General features: G+C 30.2%; 1 long non-coding RNA gene across 1 annotated transcript; it reads right to left on the bottom strand.

Annotated features, from left to right (window-relative positions):
• Positions 1-16,613: 16,613 nt before the first annotated feature.
• On the bottom strand, positions 16,614-22,464 carry LOC149166434 (uncharacterized). The gene is made up of 5 exons (XR_016260859.1): positions 22,329-22,464; positions 22,127-22,163; positions 21,930-22,001; positions 17,775-17,853; positions 16,614-17,620 (listed from the first exon to the last, which is right to left on the bottom strand). It is a non-coding gene; the product is annotated as an uncharacterized LOC149166434 (long non-coding RNA).
• Positions 22,465-23,139: the final 675 nt, after the last annotated feature.

Raw genomic sequence — 23,139 nt, 5'->3', positions numbered from 1 at the left:
TATATATATATATATATATATATATATATATTTTAAATTTAATTTGAATAAAAATAAAAATTAAAACCATTTAGATGCATCTTAAATCGAAATGTACCATACACTAAGAGAGATCAAGTCTAGAGTTAATTTTTATTTTTAAATATATATAATTAAAATATACAATATTATTTTTTAATTTTAACCTTTTTCATTTTTTAAATTTCAAGGTTGTCTAAAGTCAATGTAACATTATATTACATAATGCTTTAAATAATTAACATTTTACAACATCTTGGTTTTGACAATGAACCACACTTGTTGGTTAGATCTGGTTTTGATGATGAACCACACTTGTTGGTTAGAAAAGCGTTGGCCAAAAATTTCTCTTATATGATTTCTACCCAAAGACTTTGTTTAATTTTACAACATAGTTGTCATACTGGCTATAAAAGATAGCTGAGGCAAAATATTAATTAATTCATTTTACATATTTATATAAATGGATTTCCCTATGCGAGAAGTTTTAAGTGCGGCTTTTTAAAATGTTTTTCCGGTTTATTTTATAATCTAATTTGTTTAGAATCCTGCAGAGATTCATTGAAATCACAAGTTTGAAAGGTGAACTCTTCACAATAAAAGTGTTTGAAGGGTTTTTGAGGGTTCTAAACCCATATATGTAGAGAAAAAGCCAGTTTAAATAACAGAAATTAAGATTTGGCCACAATTTTTTTACAAAATCGCACTTAAAAAATACTACTTTTAAATGTAAAATAATTAAAATATATATTTTTTATTGAAAAATAATATAAAATTATTTTAAAAAATGTTTTTATTAAACAAATGTTTAGTTTAAAAAATTAGAATAATTACTTTCCTTTATTTTTTATTTAAATTTCAAAAAAGTTATTATGTGTTACTAGTTTGAGTGATTAATTATAGATTTTTGGAATGGTTTAAAAAAATATTTAATCATATGGTCATTATAAATTTATTTTAATTATGGATTTCTAAATGTTGAGAGATCAAATTTTTTAATATGCAAATTTCTTTTTAGTATAATTATTTTGTAATTAATAATATAAAATTTTTCTAACTTACTTGACAAAGATATTATGTAAAATATTACGGAATTTTTGGTTTGATTTCTCGATTAACCTATATCCATAGTAAAAGTAAGCATGAGAAAAAATAGTAAATGATATACATAATCCAATATTTCCCACTATAAAAATATTTTGCTCCCAAATATATATTTTGCTCCCAAATAAAAACCAACTAACCTACACTTCATGTATTATTTTGTTCATAATTTTTACTCACCGGCGCCTTCAAAGTCACACTCATATCATATAGTAAATTCAAAACTTTCCATTATTATTTTCATTAATATAAAACTTTCCTTTTATTTTATAAATTTTAAATATTTTTTATAATTATAAAATTTAGTTCATTTTTCTTACCAATATGTAAAACATATAATTTAAGATTAATTAAATATTTTAAGATTCTCACGCCTTTAATAAACCTGCAATTTAAAAAGTGACTAAATATTTTTAATTCCTAAAAACATCTTGATTAAATATTTTATAATTATAAAATTTAGTTCATTTTTCATACCAATATGTAAAAACATATTATTTAATATTAATTAAATATTTTAAGATTCTCACACTTTTAAAAATCCTTTAATTTAAAAAGTGGCTAAATATTTTTAATTCCTAAAATCATGTTGATTAAATATTTTTTATAATTATAAAATTTAGTTCATTTTTCTTACCAATATGTAAAACATATAATTTAAGATTAATTAAATATTTTAAGATTCTCACACTTTTAATTTAAAAAGTGATTAAATATTTTTAATTCCTAAAAACATGTCGAATTTATGTGAACATGCTTTTATGTATCCCTTTTAGTTATAAGTGGGTTAATATTTAATTAGTATTTAATTTAAGATATATTAGGTGTTTAATTTAAAATTTATTAATAATAAAAGATAATATATTTTTATGCTCCAACGATTGTGTTTCAGTATGATTTTCATTCTTTAATATATTTATATGAAATTATAAAAATCAATGTATAAATAGCAGATTTTCATAAATTTATATTAAAGAATGAAAATCATAATGAAATGCAACCATTGAACCATATAAATATATTATCTTTTATTATTAATACATTTTAATTTTAATTTTAATATATATATATATATATATATATATATATATATATTTATTTATTTATAAGTAAAATATGATGAATAAAAATGGTATTGAATTTATAATTTTATATAAATAAATATATATATTTTAAATATATATTTTATAATTTTGGTTTTATAAAACTAAATTCTTGAAATATTTATGGGGTTTTAGAAAAAGATTAAAAATTAGGCAAAAGTATATAGTCTTTTACAAAGTTTCTTTCATACTAGAAAACTAAATATTTCCTCTCTCATTATGATTGGGGACGCTCTCTTAATCATTCGCCACATGGTAAGAGGTACTTCCCCTAAACTCAAGCTTTTAGAGAACTTATTAAATCACATCAGGAGTATTGCAAAAGGTTTATCTTCAATAAGTTTTGTACACTTCTTAAGGGGTAAAAATAAAAGAAGCAGATCAAAGTGTCGATGAGGGTTGCACTTTGTAGTTTAGTGAGCTAAGAGTGAATGGCCAACTTAGGGCTTCTTTTGTCCCCTAAGGGCTCATCCTTTCCAATGTGCCAGAAAATAATAAAAAAAGAGGGGTTGGAGGGGGCCTTTAGACATGGCACCCGATAAGTGAAGTTTAGTTGCATGCATTATCAACATCAGTCTCTTGGAGAACCCATATCAAACTCATGTCATGGCGATCGTCATATCTGCATTCCATAATATATGTCGACATAAGCATATTTCATTTAGAACCATTCCTAAGTGTGGAATTTATTAATCCTTGTGGTGAATTGAATGTTAGCAAATGTGTGATGGTTGGGCTCATGCTCAATTTCCTTGGTTTGCCAACTCCTTCATTTTAGAATGATGGGCTCAATAATGTAGTGGAAAATACCGATTATAGATTGAAACTCTTGTATTGGATTTACAGTTTCTCCCCTCATGCATGTTGTTTCCTTATTCTAGATAGGTGGTGGCTTGAATTGGTGTAGTGTTGGTTGGGTTTCCTCCCCAGGCGAGCACTCCCTTGTTCATGGTTTTGATGCCCAATCTCCAAGACTAAGTTTAGAATTGGAGTGTGGGTGGTCGCATAGTTTTTTGGTCTTCATGCTCATATAAATTCCACCAATTCTGGAAATTATCTATGGCTAGTAAGTGGAACAATGCTTTGGCCTATCTCAACAATCACATGGATGGCATGCAATGGACCTCATGAGACTGCAATTTCAGCATAATGAACAATCTAATTCCATCTCCAATTATAGAGAGCAATTATGGGAGCTTCGTAGTAAGGTGGAAAAGCGGGAAGAAGTTATCTGCCATCTCCACCAACAAGTGAATCAATTGAATTTTCTTCTTAACAATATCATTCTTAACATGAAGGATACAACTAGCTCTAGTAGATCTAATGTAAATGTTTGTTCAAAAATCAATTTGGTCATGTTCATGTTAGCAACAAGATCCTCCAAATTCTCTTTCAAAACTTTATTCATCAACTGTGTATGGTCTTCACCTTGATTTTTTAAATAAGGCAAATTTCTCTCTTTCCTTCTTATAAGAGAATCGTGATTACGTTCTTCTATATCCATGACAAGTTTTTGTCCTGCTTCAATGTCTTGAAAATGCATTCCTTTATCTTCGTATGTACTTGTGATAGCTTTAGACGACTATCTAGCTTTAGTACCTACGAAATTTGCAACCATGCACAAATTAACAATTCTAAAATTGTAACGCTTTCTAGCCCCATTTGGTGTTTTTGCCACCACACCTTCTATTAACAACTCCTTTTGTTCATTTGGACTCTTCATGTAGTCCATGAGAATCTCAAAGAGTCTTTCATTAACATCTTCCTCATCCTCTCCAGATTTGAATGAACCAGTTGATCTGAGCAAATACATTATCATCAAAAATTATATTCTCAAGTACGCAACATATATTGCATATTTTGTTTTTTAATAGATTTTTTTGAAAGGTTTTTACCTCCAAAAACCTAGGTTTTGTTAGAGTCGATTGTATTCCTCTTCAAAAAATAATTTTAACGTATTTAACATATTTTAAGTTTTAGAAATTTTAGCTACTTCTAAAACTTGAAACATCTTTAAATTATAATTCCCAATATACAACTATATTATGGACACAAATTTTGCCAAAATACAAATATTCTTATTGTTATTAAAATAAATAAATAAATTTATATATATATATATATAAACTTAATTTTATTCCAATCACGTATATGTATTATAATTATATATACGTTTTTATTATTTCTAAGCTCATAGAATATATTGGCTTGAAGTTTCACTTTATAAATAGGTTGAAACTACGGTATAATGAATACATAAAAATATTAGCTTTATCAAGAAACAACGGTTCCTTATAATTAACATAGGCTGTATCATGCATTGGGATAAACTTGCAAATGGAACCAAAAACAATCTTTTATATTTATGTAGATCAACACCAATTACTTTAATAAATAACCTTTGAAATTAACAATATACTTTACGATATATTTTAGGGATCGTGATATACCATTAAATTTTAGCTTACCTATGTTGAAGTCTTTACTTAAATTTGAAATTTTGTTAATTCATTTAATTATATGATGTTCAAAATTATAGAAAAAATATTTTTTTTAAATGATAGATAATAAATTTATCAATTTTTTTAATAATAATAATAAATTTATGATGTGAATTTTATTAGTATAATATTTAAGTTATTAATTATTTAGTTTTAAATTAATGTTAATTAAAAATTGTTAGTATATATTAATGTTCATTATTAAATTAATTAAGATTGGATAATTGTATACATTAATGACCACTTACTAAGTTAGTAGGGAGTTGTTAGTTGAAAGTTGCATTAAAAAGAATATCATCGATTAATTAATCAAATTATATTATGTATTTAATTGACATTTCATAAAAATATATTTTTCTGTATTTTAAGATTTTTTATACAATTCACTTATAATTATATAGATTTCTTAATACTTTATTTTCATTATTTAATTCACCTTAAGTGTACAAATTTCCTCAACTCTTTGTTTTCAATGTTATTCAATTTACTCTATCAAAGAGATATAGAACAGTCGGTGAAGGAGTGCGATGTTAAGGCGCTCCGTAAGCAAAGGTCACCGGTTCTAGTTTCGCTGATACCAAAAAATATGGTCTCAAGCCGAGTGTGATCCCCGGGTGACTTTAACGGCTTAGACGCCCCTGAATCACCCCGGGTGACTTTTACGGCTTAGACGCCCCTGAATCACCCCGGGTGACTTTGACGGCTTAGATGCCCCTGAATCATGGCCTTTCAGGATTCACCCACTTATCAACAAAAAAAAATGTTATTTAATTTACTCATACATCTATATATTTCTTCATTCCTTTAGTTTTATTAATGTTTATTTTTTAAACTCATTATTATTTCAATAATTACCATAGTAATTTCATTTAAGTTATTAAAACATTTTAGTTAATTTATTCACAAACATATATTTCCAATGTTATTTGATTTCTTTATAAACATATATGTTTTTCCAATTTATTTATTTTTAACTTATTATTTACTTCAATAGTTACCATAGTTATTCCATTTAAATCATTATTAACTATTAATGTGAATTTACATTATTAACTATTAAGGCATTTTGTGGTGTAAAGGTCACTATTTGGAAACTATGTGGGAAAAAATCTAGCTATACTAAGGGTTGGTATGGCCTAGGCGGAATGCGATTCTTGAATGATTTTGACGACATAAATACCTTGGGTCATAACTACTCAAACCATAAGTTAATCATATAATCATCTCAGAACTCACACAAACTAGTAAACAAAAAAATATTATTAAAAATTTATTACAAATAAATAATTTATGTATTTTCCATGATACTTTTATATATAAATAGAAATAAAAAAATTAACATTGTTTTAAAATATTCATCTATATAATTTCCCATCAAATATATATATATATAAATAAATGTATATTAAAAAAATGGGCCAAAATTGAAATTTCGAACCAATAAATGTATTTTTTTCAGGGCAGAAAAAGCGTAATATTATTTATATAAGAGATATAAAAGAGTCTGCATGGTACAAAATAGATAGGATATACATATGTTGCTTCAGAAAAAGCAAACAGTTCGACAAAAACTAGAAAGACATAGACTCCGATTATCAGTGGATCATAGATCAGCATATATTGGATATGTTCAAGAACAAAAAAACTAGATCAGAGGAACCATATCATCCTTCGCCAGGATAATTGAGATAAACTTAAACTGACTGCCATAACCAGGAAAAGATCAGCGGGAAGAAAGGACCTGTACATAATACCCAAAAATCTCATAGCATATGGAGTATAAAACCTTTCGACTGTTGAAGGAACAGCAAATATAAAAACAGAAATAATACATATGAAAATTGATGACTAATAGAAAGGAGGGAGAAAGTCCTGTATGCAGATATTTATGCCATCTGAGAAAACCTGTAAGTGCCACAACTCCGGATCCTCCAAAAGGCCTTTTTTAGAAAGACAGTCGGCTTCTTGGTTTAGCTCCCTGCGAATGTGATTGATAGAAACACCATTTAAAGAGTTCCATAAAAAACGGATCTGATCCAACCAGCCAGCGAGATGAGATTTTGAGATGGAATTTTTTCCGACAACAAAATTAATTAGCACTTGGGAGTCACCATATATAGAGACATCATGGAGATCTAAAAAGAGACAAAAACACAAGAGACCAGAGAGGGCCATCGCTTCTGCCATCATGTTGGTCCCTCTTCCTCCGTTCCAATGAATGGAGAAAGAACATCCTTTGTCAGGCACTATATGAAAACCGCAGCCGCACATACCTTTCTATTCGGCCCCATCAAAAAAAGCCCTTGGCAGAGAGGAAGACATCCTTTGAGGAGGTGAAACTTGAGACATATTTGACAAAGGGGAGGGAGTAGGAATATCTTCGAAAAAAGCGCAGATATTGAAGAAAATATCCATCAACGAAGATCTTTTCTTGTTGAAAATATAAATGTATTTTATTATCATCTTTTATTGGTGTGAATGATTAATTACACGCGTTGACTCAACACATTACATTAAAAAAAATCAACCAAATTCAAATAACATAAGCCTCAATTATAAAACATAAATATTAAAAAATAATATTAAATTATAGCATCATATAAACGTGTTATTTTATATTAATTCTACATTAATATTGTCAAATAATCAGCGTCATAATAATAAACGACTCTCTAATAAACCAAATGCCAAATAACTTTTGAATATAGATCCCTTGAGTAGGTCATAGAATTTCGCCAAACCAACAATGGGATAGTTTCAACATCACGTTTCGTAATCAGGAACAACACTTTCTCCGTGTAGCCATCATAGTAACCACTCACGTCAACCTGATTTTTGAAAGAAAAAAGAAAATGATAAATACAACGAATCTGAAATTTTTTAATTACAATTTTTTAATCTAAATATTGAAAATTTTATTGAGAAATTTTCCACAGTGATTATATAAGAGAAGTTTTGTCGATGTGTTTCGAATCCATAAGTGTGATTCATCAATAGGACAAGATTTTGTATTGTCGATGAATCACAATGATTGGTTTGAACCATCGATAAGACAAGATCTTGTATTGTTGATGAATCATACTGATTGGTTCGAAACATTAATAAGACAAGATCTTGTACTATGAATGAACCACACTGATTGGTTCGAAATGAGTCGACAAATTTTTTCTTATATAATTACTGCCAAAAATTTCTCAACAATTTAAACCTAAATCACAGAAATAAATATTATTTAATATATTGTATAAAATTATTTTAATAAATCATAAAATATTTAAAATTATTTTGTTTAACTCAATCACTCTCTTTTGAATATTAGGTTTATTTAATGTCGCTACCATTCAGGACTTATTTAAAAATACAGTTGAGAAGGCGATGAAATACAACTACCAATTTAATGATATTAAAAATGGTAGATTGTCATGTTAGTGTACAGAAGTCACTACTTGTACCATGTGGGGTAGTTGAACAAAAGGGTTGTTGGAAACGAGAGTGCCTCCAATCATTAATTTGGTGTGTTGGTATCATTAGGATGTAATTCACTTTAGGGTGAAGGGACAGTCATCCGTAGAGCTTTGGCAAGCACAAAAGTGTTTCAAAAGTCGAATACATGATTTTTAAAGTTTTCACTGCATTGTTAAAGACTAATAGATACGAGTCTAATATTTCACATTAAAAAGAACTAATTCCTTTAATACACTTAAATTATATTATTATTATTATTATTATAAAAGTCAATGGAGTTATTTTATTTTTTTTCAAATCAAGAAAAGAGAAAAAGTGGGGAAGGGATAAGGGAAAAGTTGGTTAGCCATTTTACTTTATAATAGAAAGTGGGGATATGTCAAACTCTATTTAATAATTAATTAGAGCATCTTGTTTGGGTATAGTTGTATATGGTCACTATCGTTTTACTCTGGCAATCGTTGTCCAAAAGGAGGTAATGGAGCTTCGTTAACATATCTAGTCATTATGATCCTTGAACTAATGTCTATAATGTGCTTCGATTCATCATTTTTTATGCATTTGCCTAGCCAACCACTTTTGCACGTCCATCAAGCCTCTTCAGTTCTCTTGCTGCTTTTCCTGGTTTTTTTTCCCTATTCAGTTTCACTCTATGAGTTGAGTTTTTGTTATGCTTTCCTCTCTCAATCTCCTTAAGCCCAGCCTGGCTTCTCAACGCCCTTGACATTCTACCCCTCTCCATTTGGAAGATAGTTGCAAGGATTGCTCTCCACTCCACTAGTTCCTTATGCAATTCCACTATGCTTGTTACTCATTCTTGGGACACTAAGTTGTGGTTATAATTAACAGTGTGGAGGATGCCTTGACAACATGCACACTATAAACGAGCCACCACATACTAGAAGGCCAAAGGAGGAGTTTGGACTCATCAACATGCAAAGTTCTCAACAAAACATTATCACTCCCAGAATCCTCGGGTTATTCTAACTGGGTTGAGTGATGTTGAATGAGAAATAATTGGTGAATGTGGATGTTTGTTGAATATGAATATTATATTGGAGGTGGCAACATGAATTCTCGACATGAGTCATACATGTGATCGTCACAATCAATATATGCACATAGTGGATCTTTATTGGCATATGAAAAAATTGTGGGGATTGGTTCTACTTGATTGGAATGAAGCTAAGGAGGAGATCATGTTGATGCTTGATGAGCTCCAAATCCACATGAAGACTTTGGACTACCACTTGCAAAGGATTGAAGAACATCTAGGCCTACCACCGAACCTAGGAAGGTCCTATCGACAAGGAAAAGAGTCAATTGAGGTCAATCCTTCAAACTCATCATATTCCTTATGAATATTTTTTGTTTCTCTAATGTTTTTATCTAGTTCTTTTATTGCATAGAAAGACGTTTTACAACAGAGTATAAGGGAGATGTTGTAGTGGCATGCAAAATGAAGCATTAAATAAAAAATAACAAGTTGTAGTCTTGTTGTTTGGAGACTTTTGTGGTTAGAATTTGAAGAGTGAAATTTCAGATTAGGATCCATAGGTGTCATTTTTTAAGGTCTACATTTCAAGTCACCAACTGGACTCATCATCAGGACAACCACGATGAAAGAAGAAGAGCAAAAATGATGAAGGTATAAATAGGGTAAGGAAGGGAAGAGAGATACAATTGAGGGTTGGCTCTATAATAATTAAAGAATAAGAAAAAAAAACAAACAAACAAACAATTTAAAAGACAGACAATCAATCTATAAAAACAATAAAGATTAAATAATACTAATAAAAAACAAAACAAAAACAAAAACAAAAACAAAACCAATACTAAAATAAAATAGGTCAAAAATAAATTAGAATCAATAAAACTAAAATTAAAATCATTTAAAAATAAAAATAAGAATAAGATAAAATAATAATAATATTACAATAAATAATAAAAATAAGAATCTACACAAGACAACCAAAACAAAACAAAACAAATTAATTGAATAAGAAAACAAATTAATTGAATAAGAAAGGCATAATAAAATAATAAAAACCCAGCAATAAAATAAGGGAAAATTTAAAAAAAAAAGGGAAAGGGTTAAGGAAGAATAAAATCAAGCAATGACTAAAAATTAAAATGAAATAAATCATTAAAATATAAAAGATGAATAATAAATAGATGATAAAGAATAATAATGAATTAAAGAAGCAACATATACAAAGGAGGGGGAGGGGGCAAGGAAGAGAGCACGACTAAAAGGAGAGGAGGAATATGAGATAATGATAAGATACTAATATAGAACAAGGGGGAAAGAAAAAAAAAAGAAAAGGGAGAAAACAAAAGAAGAGGAGGTGTGTGAATGGACATCAAGAGGGAGAGTATTCAGAGGGTAGAAGAAGAAGTTAAATGATTGAGATTAATGATATCTAACTATTGCTAATCCCGGCCCCTCTATCTCTATTAATATTGGCAGGATGTTTGATGATCTCCAAAGCTTCCCTAAACTTGCGTTTGAAATAACGCTCTTCCTGAGAAATAATTTCAGTGTTTTCAAGGCATAGGTGGTACATAGTTTTTTATGATTGCTCTGCAAGAGCAAAAGAGTGAATTCTTTCTTTCTTTATGTCAGCCCCATGTTCATTGCGTCTTATGTTGACTGACCGACCAGTCTCCATAATGTAGCACTTTCCACACGAACAATTAATCTTATAAACTCCTTTAAACTGAAATTGATCAACTTTAGTCTATTTGTTCTACATTTTGGAAGGTTTTCTGACATATTTTTTGGTCTAATTAGTCTAGAATCCTAGAGAGATCTCTTAGAATCACGAGTTTTATTTGTAAGCTCTTTACAATCTGAGTGCCCCAAAAGTTTTTGGGCATTGAATCCACATATGCAGTAAAAAACCTATTTTAAACAACAAAAATTAAGATTTTGTTGAAAATAGCAACAAGAAATGTTAACAATAACATCAAGAAAAATCCTAATTTATTTTTTTTCTTGTATTAAATTAGGAATTAAATTGTAATTCTAATTCTCATAGCCACTTATAATAGTTAACTAAGTTAATTTGACTTACTTGGTTTAGTTAATTCGAGTTGGGAGTCTATCTAGAGTCATGTAGAGTGGTTCCTAAATTTTAGGGGCCTAGGTTGAATTCTTTTGAGTTGTAATTATTTAATTTAGTTTAACTGAGATAAATTAAGATAAACTAGTTACCACTGATGGAGGAATTAGTGGGAGATCCAGTAGTGGGGTGTAACCTGAAGTAGGTGTAAGCTATAGTAGTGGGGTGTAACCTACACTGCTCAACTAGTAAACTGAAGATTCACTCATAATTAACTCATGCATGTCAAGTCAAAGAAATACCCAGTTGAGATTGGAGTTCAGGGACAGTGTACTATCAATTGTATAATCATCTGAATTGTACAGGTGGTGCATACAATCAAAGGAAGACCTATGAGGATTGCACAATTCATAATTGAGGAATTTCCCAATTAAATATGGGCTAATTCCCTAGGAAAATGCGCAAGGAAATAGGAGCTTGGCACGCAACATAATTGGCTAAGTATTGGCTTGAGCTTGTCTAGGAAGCAGTGAGAGATAGTGCAGATGTTGCTCAAGCTTGAGCAAAGCATTGTAATCTTCTCATATTTTCTTATTAATGCAATATACATATAGCAGGGGTTTTTAGTTGTGGCTATCCCTAGAAAATTAAGGTGTTATGTGTGATTGAATTCTTTCTCTTTTATGCTTCATGATTTCATCGACCTTTTATTGTTTCTGCTGATGAGTAGAGTAGATTCAAGTCAATTGTTTAAGCATATTACAATCTGCAGTTTGAATATATAAGGAATTTCTACAGATTTGGCCCAAAAAAAATTGTCTGAATCTGACAAAAAAAATTCCAAAAAGTAGCATATTTAGACAATACCAAATAATAATAATAAAACATATTATCGGTTCAATAAAAATGTAATAAAATCAATATTTACTTCAATTTAATTTTTATATCGTAATTTTATTTTTATTAATAAAATTACAAAAAAGGAATTATGTATATCACATTAAATAAATTTAAATAATTATTATTGGAACCATGATATTTCAAAACATATAATTAATAAACATATAAAAAATTTAATATTTACACGTAATAAACATAAAAATTTAATACTTACAATACATTCTTTCTCTCATAAACACATAAAATGCACATCATATTAAAGAATTAAATTTAAAAAAAATTATATATACATATAAGAATTGAAAAAATATTAAAATATGTCAAACACAAATCTATAAAACTATATTTATTATCAAAAATTTAATTATATATATATAATAGATATGTGAAATTTATATAAATGTAAATACTATTATTAGGAACTAGAATATTTATTTTAATTTTAGATTTACCAAACATATAGATGAATCAAATTTCTGGAGATGCATTAAATTTCTAGAGATGCAAAACTTTTTTCAAGTTTTGCATTCCAAAAGAAGTTTGTATCATCCTTCTCTTCTTGTATATTTTAATTTTGATTTTGGACCTCACACTCACATGTTTAAGAGTTTAAGATTTTGTCACTAGTCTAGTTTCCCTAGTGGTAGACCGAAGTAAACTAGAATAAGGAAATTTGTATCACGTTAAATATTCAAAAGAAAAATTTAACTTCACCCAAAAATAAAGAAGAGAGGAAAAAAAAAATCTAGATTAAAGAAGTCAACTATAAATTACTCCTTAATAAATTAATTAAATCAACCAAACTAATAAAAAGAAGAAAATGTCATAATTTATTTTGTAAAATCAAATAAAAGGTCCAAATAGAATGTCCAACTCTAATAAGAATAGTTAAGAGCACTTAAAAAATCACAAATTCAAAACCAAATAGAATAGAGTTTGTGCATATATGCTACTAAATTAATATCTATAATAATATTAAAAACAATATTATTATTATTCTATATAATAATAGTATTAGTATATCTACATTTTTACATAATTTTGTTACTAAATAATTGGTTAATTGAACTTCCAAAATTAAAATATAACTATTATTGAAATTGAATGGTATTGTTAAAAACTTTATAAAAAATATTATATAAATATAATGTTTAAAAATGATAATGGTTATTTTTATAATGTTTTATTGATAATGAAAATAAATAAATGATTTTAAAATCATTTGAACTTCCAAAATTAAAATATAATTATTATTGAAAATTGAATTGTATTATTAAAAACTTTATAAAAAATATAATATAATTATTATTGAAAATTGAATTGTATTATTAAAAACTTTATAAAAAATATTATATAAATATAATGTTTAAAAATGATAACGGTTATTTTTAAAATGTTTTATTGATAATGAAAATAAATATATAATTTTAAAATTATTAATAACTGGCTTGGATTTATATTAAATTTAGACTTACCAAGGATCAAAAAAAGGTTAAATATGGAGTTAAGATGGATCTAAATATCACTTTTGCATTCTATAATAGATTTGTTCAAGTTTTTAAATAGTCTTCATCATAACAAATACCATGGTTTATGCAATACCATGGACACATACCATGAACTATGTCAAGCTTATATGTAATTATTATTATTATTATTATTATTTAATTTTAATGTTGGCCCAGTGAACATAGTATAAAATTACATAACGTTTAATTTATTTTTTTAATTTTATTGTTGATCGAGTCAACATAACATTGCATTATATAAAGTCTTACAAGTTGTAGAGTTCCTCTCGATGTCATAATGATAGTAATAAATGGGCCTAGATCCATCTTAACTACAAATTTACCAAGTGCCAAGTGGAATCAAATCTCATGATAGTAATAAATGAGCCTAGATCCATCTTAACTACAAATTTACCAAGTGCCAAGTGGAATCAAATCTATTTTCACTCTAAACGAGGTTTGCATATCAAGGGATTTAATCCCTTTGGGAATTTGGTAGATCCTTAATTAATATGAATCTAGTATGGTTTAAATGGATTATAATTATACAGCTTGAGTGGGCTTAATGGTAAAGAGCATGTGTCACATATTCAAAACCAGAGGTGGTAGAGTGTGTATGCTTTTCACTCTAAAATATGTTTGCATCTATAGATATTTGATCCCTCTCAATGCTGGATAGATTCAGAGTTAAGATGGATTAGTCTGGTTTAATTTCTACCTTTAAATATGCTATATTCCACATGAATACCATGAGTTCTCATAAACTTGGAGTTCAAAAACCATAGGTAACTTGTCCAAGTCAAGTTTATCTTAATAGTAATAATTTTTGTTATTTTGGTTTAAAGTTATTTTTATTTTATTTAGATTGACTCAAAACATTTACATTATATAAGATGGATTAGTCTAGTTTAATTTCTACCTTTAAATATGCTATATTCCACATGAATACCATGGGTTCTCATAAACTTGGAGTTCAAAAACCATAAGTAACTTGTCCAAGTCAAGTTTATCTTAATAATAATAATTTTTATTATTTTGGTTTAAAGTTATTTTTATTTTAATATAAGGTTATTTTTATTTTATTTAGATTGACTCAAAATGTTTACATTATATTACATTGTACAATATTTCTATCCTAATGAATTGGAGAGCACAAGACAATTAATTATATAATACAACCGACCTAGATAACTATGGATCTACCAAGTGCCCATAGGGATCAAATCTCTTGACATGCAAACCTCTTTTAGAGTGAAACGAGATTTGATCCCTCTCTTGGTAGATCCAGAGTTAAGATGGATCTAGATTGGTTTAATTTCCCCCTTTAAATAGGTTACATTCCACATATATACCATAGGTCAATACCATGGGTTCTCAATACCATGGATCAATACCATGGGCCATTTTTATTTTAGTTTTTATTTTATAGGGTATTTTTTTTTACAGTGAAAATGTTTACATTACATTAATATTTTTAAAATTTTATTTTATTTTTATTTTTATATTTTATATAATTTGACTTTGTCAAAATGTTAGTCCACTTGGGGTAGCTCAAATGGTGATGGTCGTGGAATGAAGTCTCACCAAATCGGAGATCTTGGGCTTGAATCTTGTGCTACCCTCCCTGTAGCAGGGTGAATAATAGACATGTAAACTCGAAAAAAGAAATTTAAAGTTAAAAAAAATGAATTAAAAGTTTATGAACATAAAAAGAAGAATTACTTGTTTAATTGTAAGTGGAGCCCTAAAGGTTAAGGAGATTAGTGGGTTGAAGATCTTATTTTGAGCATTAGAGAGAAATACAACTTTGCATGAAGGATTCAATGAACTAAATTGACTTGTTGAGTCAATGTCTAAGGTGGGGCTTAACCTGTTTATAAAATTTTTCATGTAATTTTTAGTTGAAAATAAAATAAAATATTAGATTTTTTTATTTTTTATTTTTAATTATAAATTAAAAAATATAATAATAAATTATTAATTAAAATTAATCAAATTTTACTAGTAAAATCATTATATATAAATATAAGGATTAAAATGATGATAATTATATTTATAATATTTTATTGAAAAAATAATAATTAATTTATTATAAAATATAATTAAAAAAATTACATTATAAAAAGTTAATTATATTTTTTTTAAAGATACTTGTTTACTCACAAGGGAGCACATGGATGTTAAAGAGAGAGGCTTCTTTTTGGTAACTCGAAGCACCTCAATTTAGAGATTAAAGAGAAATACAACTTTGCTATCGATGAAGAATTCATTAAGCTCTCAATTTCATTGTTCCCTTCATTACCCAAATTGCAGATCAAACTTTTATAAAATTATAAAGTATAGTTTATTGTGATTGTTTTTATCCTTCACCTATAACGTTTTATAATAAATTTATTTTTCAAAGTTCCCTTCATTAACCGAATTGCAGATCAAACTTTTATAAAATTTTAAAGTATAATTTATTGTGATTGTTTTTATCCTTCAGATATAACGTTTTATGATACATTTATTTTTCAAATATAACATTTTACGATAGCTTTATATACTAGCAATTGTCCCAAAAGGTACAAAGAGAGGCCGATAGGATTATTAAATTGAAATTGTTAAATTTTTTTAGAAGAGTTAATTGGTTTGTGGAAAACCTTGTTTTCTTGGACTGGATCATTGTGCAATTAATTTTCAGGAACACATTGAATGTCTTATTTCATTTTAGAGTAAGTTAATTACCCAAAATCAAGAAACCTCTATAGATGGCCAAGCATATATGAAGAATACATCTCATTCATATGCAATACCAAATCCATCTTTTCTTTTCTCTGAGTAAAATTTCAAAAGCATGAACACATGCCATTTCATATGCACAATAAGCCCAACTTCTGAAATTTCAATGCTTGGATGCATCCCATTCAAAAAATATATCAAAAAAAGAGAAGACAAAAACATAGAACATTTAACAACTCCTACTTTCAAATGCTCATGTTGCTTTGATGAAGAACTTTACTCACCTGCACATGCATGTTTCTCATGATATCATTTGCAGTAGTGCTTCTGCTTCAAATCTCTTTAACCTCCACATGCTTGTTTCTCATGATATCATTTGCACTACTGCTTCTGCTTCAAATATATCTTTAACAAGATAAAGTGTTATTTCCCTAGTTCAAGCATTTCACATTAGAAAATGTTTGTCCATTATTAATATTCACATTGAAGATGTTTGTTTATGATTATTAATACAAAAAATGCGGGTCCACACAAAGAACCTAAGACTATTACAGCATTTCACATTAGAAGATGTTTGTCGATGCTTAATAGTACAAAGCATGCAGATCCATACCAAGAACCTAAGACTATTACATCCTTCATTGAAAAAGGGTAGATCTTTTTAAAATCAACAAAATTTGGTAACAATTTCCCCAGGTAAGGCGGAAATGATCCAGATTTGTAATTAGCTTTTGTCTGTTTAACTTTTTGTTCTTTTAGTCTAATGCTTTGTGCTTCTTTGATAAGCATCGTGTTACTGATACAAAATTAGAAAGCAAATGATGTTTAGGTGCATTACAAAAATTAAAAGAGCCTTAGAATTTCACAAGGTTTCCTTTCTGTCAGAGCCTTTACCCTTCACCAAACAAATATTTATGGGAATTGGGGAGGGAGTAGCCTTCTAATGCCTTTAAAATATTATCTTCAGCTGTCTCTTGATGATAGAAACTGTGGGTATTGCAACAAAGACGACTGATCTGCCACTATTGTTGAGCAGTGACAGCTATAACTGGGGCATAAAGAATTCTGATGTCATCCAGCTCAGCCTTGTTATTGCATTGTGGACACTACTAGAAACTGTGGGTATTGCAACAAAGACGACTGATCTGCCACTATTGTTGAGCAGTGACAGCTATAACTGGGGCATAAAGAATTCTGATGTCATCCAGCTCAGCTTTGTTATTGCATTGCGGACACTACACATTTACAGAAATAGAAAATTACAATTCCCAAGATTTGGTTGCAACAAAAACATAGAAACTTAATCTTTTTGAAAAAGTTCATAGCCTTACCAGCTCACTTAACATCAAGACCATGGAAATCAACAATTGCGAGGTTGAATAATCTTACCTTGCCAATGTTATTCACATGTCGCTGAAGCCACTTTCTAATACAAGACATGCCAAACATGTGTCCACAAGCAAGAGAGCTGCATTTTCAGTTTTCAATTGTCAATCTTTAGACATTTGAAAGCTCTTATAAAATGAATAAAACATTTTGATGCAAGGAAAAAAGATAATTTATATGATTTCTGATAACAAGACATAAACATCAAACTAACAAAAGACTACTAGTGTTGACGGACGCTGGTCGCTTCACTCTTGAAGAAACAACTGAGGAAAGAGAGAATACAGTTTTCTTCTCGTTTCAGTTCAGTGATAGTTGTCAAAGTAGATTGAACTTGAGCCGTTTCTTTCTCAGCTTCCATCTTGACAAATATTTTTCTCTCTCTTTCTTCTCAAAGCTTCCTAACTTTTCTTGCAGAACTTAGACAGTTCCTCGCAAAGAACAAATAATGTTTTCTCTCTGTTTTATTGCTAAGTTCTTCTCCAGTTTCACCTGTTTCAAAGCCCTACCCCTTTCTACAAATGTTTTTGATATGTCAGCGTTTTTCTCTTCTGCCTTTTTCTTTTCTTCAGTTACTTTCTTTAAGGCATCTACCGCTTTTTGTAGACAGTCCTCCCTTTCTTGCAGCGTCTTTTCCAATTTTTCCTTCTCACAGGCCACGTTATGCAAATCAACGTTCCCCCGATTTAGTTACCTCGCATATTTCATATTGTCATCACTCAGCTTAATAAGTTCCCTCGTATAATTAATGTTGCTATAAGTCTGTATATGATCATTGAAACCCAAGAATACGCTTGACGAGAGTCCGTGATACATTTCAAAAATACCGAAGTTAGCAGCAGGTGGAACTGACTGCGAGAATGAGATGTTTGTTCTTGTAATGGGAAAATGTTGGGCAGTATTACTAATCCCAAGGCATTGAGTATTAAATTAATGCAACTGAGAATTAGAAGTTTCAGTTACACTGCTCGGAAACATATTCCAGTTGTTTAAAATTCCATGACTCTGTGGTGGAATAACCTTGCCCTCTTCGAATTGAGACCGTTGCCAACTGAGTTCCGTTTCCAGGCGAAACAAGAAAATTATTTATAAATTCAGGAATACGTGGCACCGATTCCAAACATTCCAAATAAGGCAAGAGATAGGTCTCTAGTTGCCCATGAGAAGCCTGCACATGATATTGGTAGGGAATGGGGCAAATGACATTTCCATCTTGATTTCTAACCCTGGCCACATTTGAAGTATCAATTAAAAGCGTATTTGCACTACCATGTCTCCCAGATCTTCCCACACTCTAGTCAAATTCTTATAACATCCATGAACTGCGTTGCCCTGTCGGTTGATTCTCGTTATGATACAGTCCTCAATGGAATAAGAAAGAATCCTACCAGAACTACTACCTCCTAAAATGTTCTGCAGCACAAAATCATGGACCTCTCTAGGTTTCCTGACCACAGAACCACCTTGAATGCAGAAAAACAAGCCCACAGAAATCTACAAGCGTGAGGGTGCACAAACACAATATAGGGGTCCACAACCAAATTACCATGGGCAAAAGTACCCTTACTTTTGTGAACAAAATGTGCCAGGAGATACTCTATACTGATTACCAGCAACTTGTCATATTTCCTCACTCTTATTTCTTTCACCATCTTTCTCTGCTCCGACTCTGCCCGTCCAGAGAATCCCCTTGACAGGCCCTTTGGAATGCCTTGCATCTGCTAAAAATTCTTGGGGATGATGAAGCAGCCAGTGTTGACATGGGAAGGCAACATAAAATCGGATCATCCTTTGTGATTGCAAATTGGAATTATTTATCTGCTCTTTTGAAGGTGGACACTGCAGTAAAATTGGATCATCCTTTGTGATTGCAAATTGGAATTATTTATCTGCTCTTTTGAAGGTGGACACTGCAGTGAATAAGATACTTTTGTTTGGAAAAATAATCAAACAACCATTTGGAAGATGGAACTTCGCAATGCCTGCACATCATTTGTACCAATTGAATATCTTTGTTTATGATCTGTAATTTTTTATGAATCATTGGAAACAAGAGTAACGGTTTGACACAAGCTATGCCAGAGGTATTATGATTAATACAAATATAAACTAAAATGGTTCAACATAAAAGTAGGGTATAGTTGTCGAGTAAGTTTATTCTAAAAACTATGTATACATATTCCTTTCACAGACACGAATTCAACATCACATTGTGATGCATTTCCAATCTCCTAAAAATTTTTGGGGCCCAACTCTAGACTATACCTAACTACCCAATACTAAATAGTGGTTGGTTTTCTCTGAGAATGGTCAATTAACTTGCACGAGATGATTGGGAGCACGAAGAAGTATTTACAGATGATGATCATGCAGAGCAAAAGAAATTCTCTTTAATTTTGATCTGTCATGGCCGTAAGCTAGATACATTTGAAGAAACATCTTTGTTAAGCCATGGACAATTAGTATGTAGCTTTGCTTTTCAACTGAAAATACTTAGGCATCCATATGCACACAGTATAGATATCATAACCTACAGCTATCATTAGACAATCTAATTTTCAGACTAGGAACCAGTTATCTTTATCAAAAATGAATGGGGTATTATCAAAAATAATATTCAACAAAATGCATTTTACCAGTTTACTGACCTGCAAATCATGTGACAGCATCCAGATGTTTTTTCAACAATTTGTCCACATTTTCCATTCAATTCATCTAATTCCATGGACATTGTCAATTAAAGCTTTTTTGTGATAGCAGGTGCTGGATTAAAGGCTTTTTGATCAGGTGTACTAGTTTATGTTGATGGGTTTATCAAGAATGCCATCCAAAATGTGACAAAGCTTTCCTCAGGTTCATATTAGGTTTTGCTTGGAAAAATATATAGATAAATACCTCAGGCTACCAAAACAGTGCCAGAACAAGAAAAATATAACTAATCACATAGTCTAGATATCATTATGTTATTAGAGAACGTATCAGGGGAGATGATTGTTGGACCTACCAAGACTCTCTTCATGGACGAGATCTTGACAGGACTTGACAGCTCGACCACGTATCAGATAGTTAAATGCCTACAGCAGTTTACCCATCTCATGGATGCAACAATTCTCATGTCTCTGTTGCAGCCAGCGCCAGAAACATTTGATTTCTTTGATGACATAATACTCTTATCAGAGGGGCAGATTGTCTACCATGGACCTAGGGAGAATGTGCTGGAATTTTTTGAAAGCTGTGGTTTCAAATGTCCTGAAAGAAAAGGCAGGCACCGCAGACTTCCTACAAGAGGTATTCAAGTTATAAAATTTCAAAATATTTTTTTCTTTCATCAAATCGGTGCTTTCTAATTCTAATCGTACATTAGACTTACATTACCTCGCCAATATCCCATGGTTACAGGTTACATCTAAGAAGGATCAAGAGCAATACTGGGAAGCTAGATCAAAATCATGCTCAATGAACCTATAGAGAGGAACCTAGACTAAGAATCTCACACTGTTATCTAAGAGAACAAAAAGGAAATTTCTTCCATATTTCCCCTTTTGGCACATAAGGGAAGATTCATGGGAGAATTCATGCGTATTTTGTATATGCCTTTCCTACCTTTTGGATAAGTCTTTCATCATTTTGAACGAGATCCAACCCAATTATAAGGGCTGATCAAATTGCATTGGTGTCTATAACTAATTTCTTTCAGGTAATACTAATTGATAAGGTTTCATTAGCAAGTGCTGCTAATGAATGAATGTAGAACCCTTTCATATATTTAGTTCTTAATGAATGTAAATATCTCACTCATGGCATTCTCAATTGATTAAAAATATTAATGACCATTCATTGTAGCAGCAGAATTGACATTTCAAGGGAGGTTTTTTTCACCCTGAAGGCCTATTTGGATGTCAACAAAATATCAAGAGGCAAAGATTTAATAGTGGTAAACTTTGCAGAACAAAAAAATAATCCATCAAATGTAACCTTTTTAATTTAATTGTTGTTTTTCTTTCTGCAAGAAAAAACATCATTACAGGCTTTTATTTTGAAGGGAAAAATATCAACCAAGTATTTGACAATGACAATCCAAATATGTTACTGGAAGTGCTGACCACCTTATATTTTGGACACGAATACCACGGGGGTTTAGAGATAAAACCAACTTACCTGTTTAATAAAACGAACACTCCACAAAGAATAAATGTTCCCGCCACAAGAAACCATGCACCAAGTACCAAACTGAGAAACAAAGCAGAAACAGATAATCAACAGGACAATGTTTAATGGTTTAATTTATCAAACCATATCTTCATGCATTTTTTATCCTCGTGGGAAAAACAAGTTTTTCTACATATAGAACTTACAAGTAAACCAGAGTCTTGAGTCCAAGAATAGAAAATACTGCCAACCAACAATCACAGGGATCAGATTAGTTCAAAAAATTAAGTAAAAAATAATAATAAGGAAAACAGATTTAAAGTTCAATAAGCGCAAATGCTCAGACATAAAATTGAAGTCCCAATCTTATGGTGCATTTGGGTATTAGAAACAGGTAGTAAATCATACAAAGTCCAAGAAATGCCAGAACCAGCATTGCTGCAGCCACCACAATTAAGGTAAATCGCCTGGCTCAGGAAAATCACAGCTTATTAGCTTAATGCAAGTAATAAAACAAAGACAAAACTGGATTAATTAATCCAGCAGCACAACTTCTGATCATCTCCTGAGCCTGTCGTGCAGCCCATCTAGTCAAGATCCTAGATTGGCGTCTTCTTGCTGCAGAAGACTCGGCTAAATCTTCTTCAATGTTAGATCTGCGTCTTCTACGTATAAGCTGATCACCTTCCTCTTCTTCACCATCATCATGGTCCTCATCAAAGTGATGAACATCAATGCAATCTCTACGCCCATTGATTCCACTTTCATGAGCAGAACTGCAGGAAGCAAGAGTCATACAGGTATGGAAATGATCCCGAACAAACTCCTCTAAACCTCGTCTAAATTCAGCATGAGCAGTGGAAACTGACTGGGCCTCCACTAATTCATTCATCTCCTGCTTTTGTTGCCATTGTTGACGATGAATCATGTTAGCGAATCTTTCATCTCCCTCAATTGAACCCGACGCCATATGAACTCAGTTCTGGAAACAAACTTGTTAGATGATGAAGGACAACTCAAATGACATTGAAAGGTGACTTTCACAGTTCCATAAAATGTGGTTGTCTCAATCTAGATATCTGCATCAAAGTTCATTCAAACCAGTCAGAACAAAATAATCAGCTCTTCCTCCACTTGGATGCACTTAGCTACTACATTAGATAAGATAAGATAAGAAAATTTTATTAATGTCCAACGAATGACCATAAATAGGTCAATG

The sequence above is a fragment of the Pinus tabuliformis genome, chromosome 5_1, assembly GCF_031772625.1.
Source record: "Pinus tabuliformis cultivar Carrire ecotype Pingquan chromosome 5_1, CPIR1, whole genome shotgun sequence".
NCBI lineage: Eukaryota > Viridiplantae > Streptophyta > Pinopsida > Pinales > Pinaceae > Pinus > Pinus tabuliformis.
This window is presented reverse-complemented; position numbering and strand designations above follow the sequence as displayed.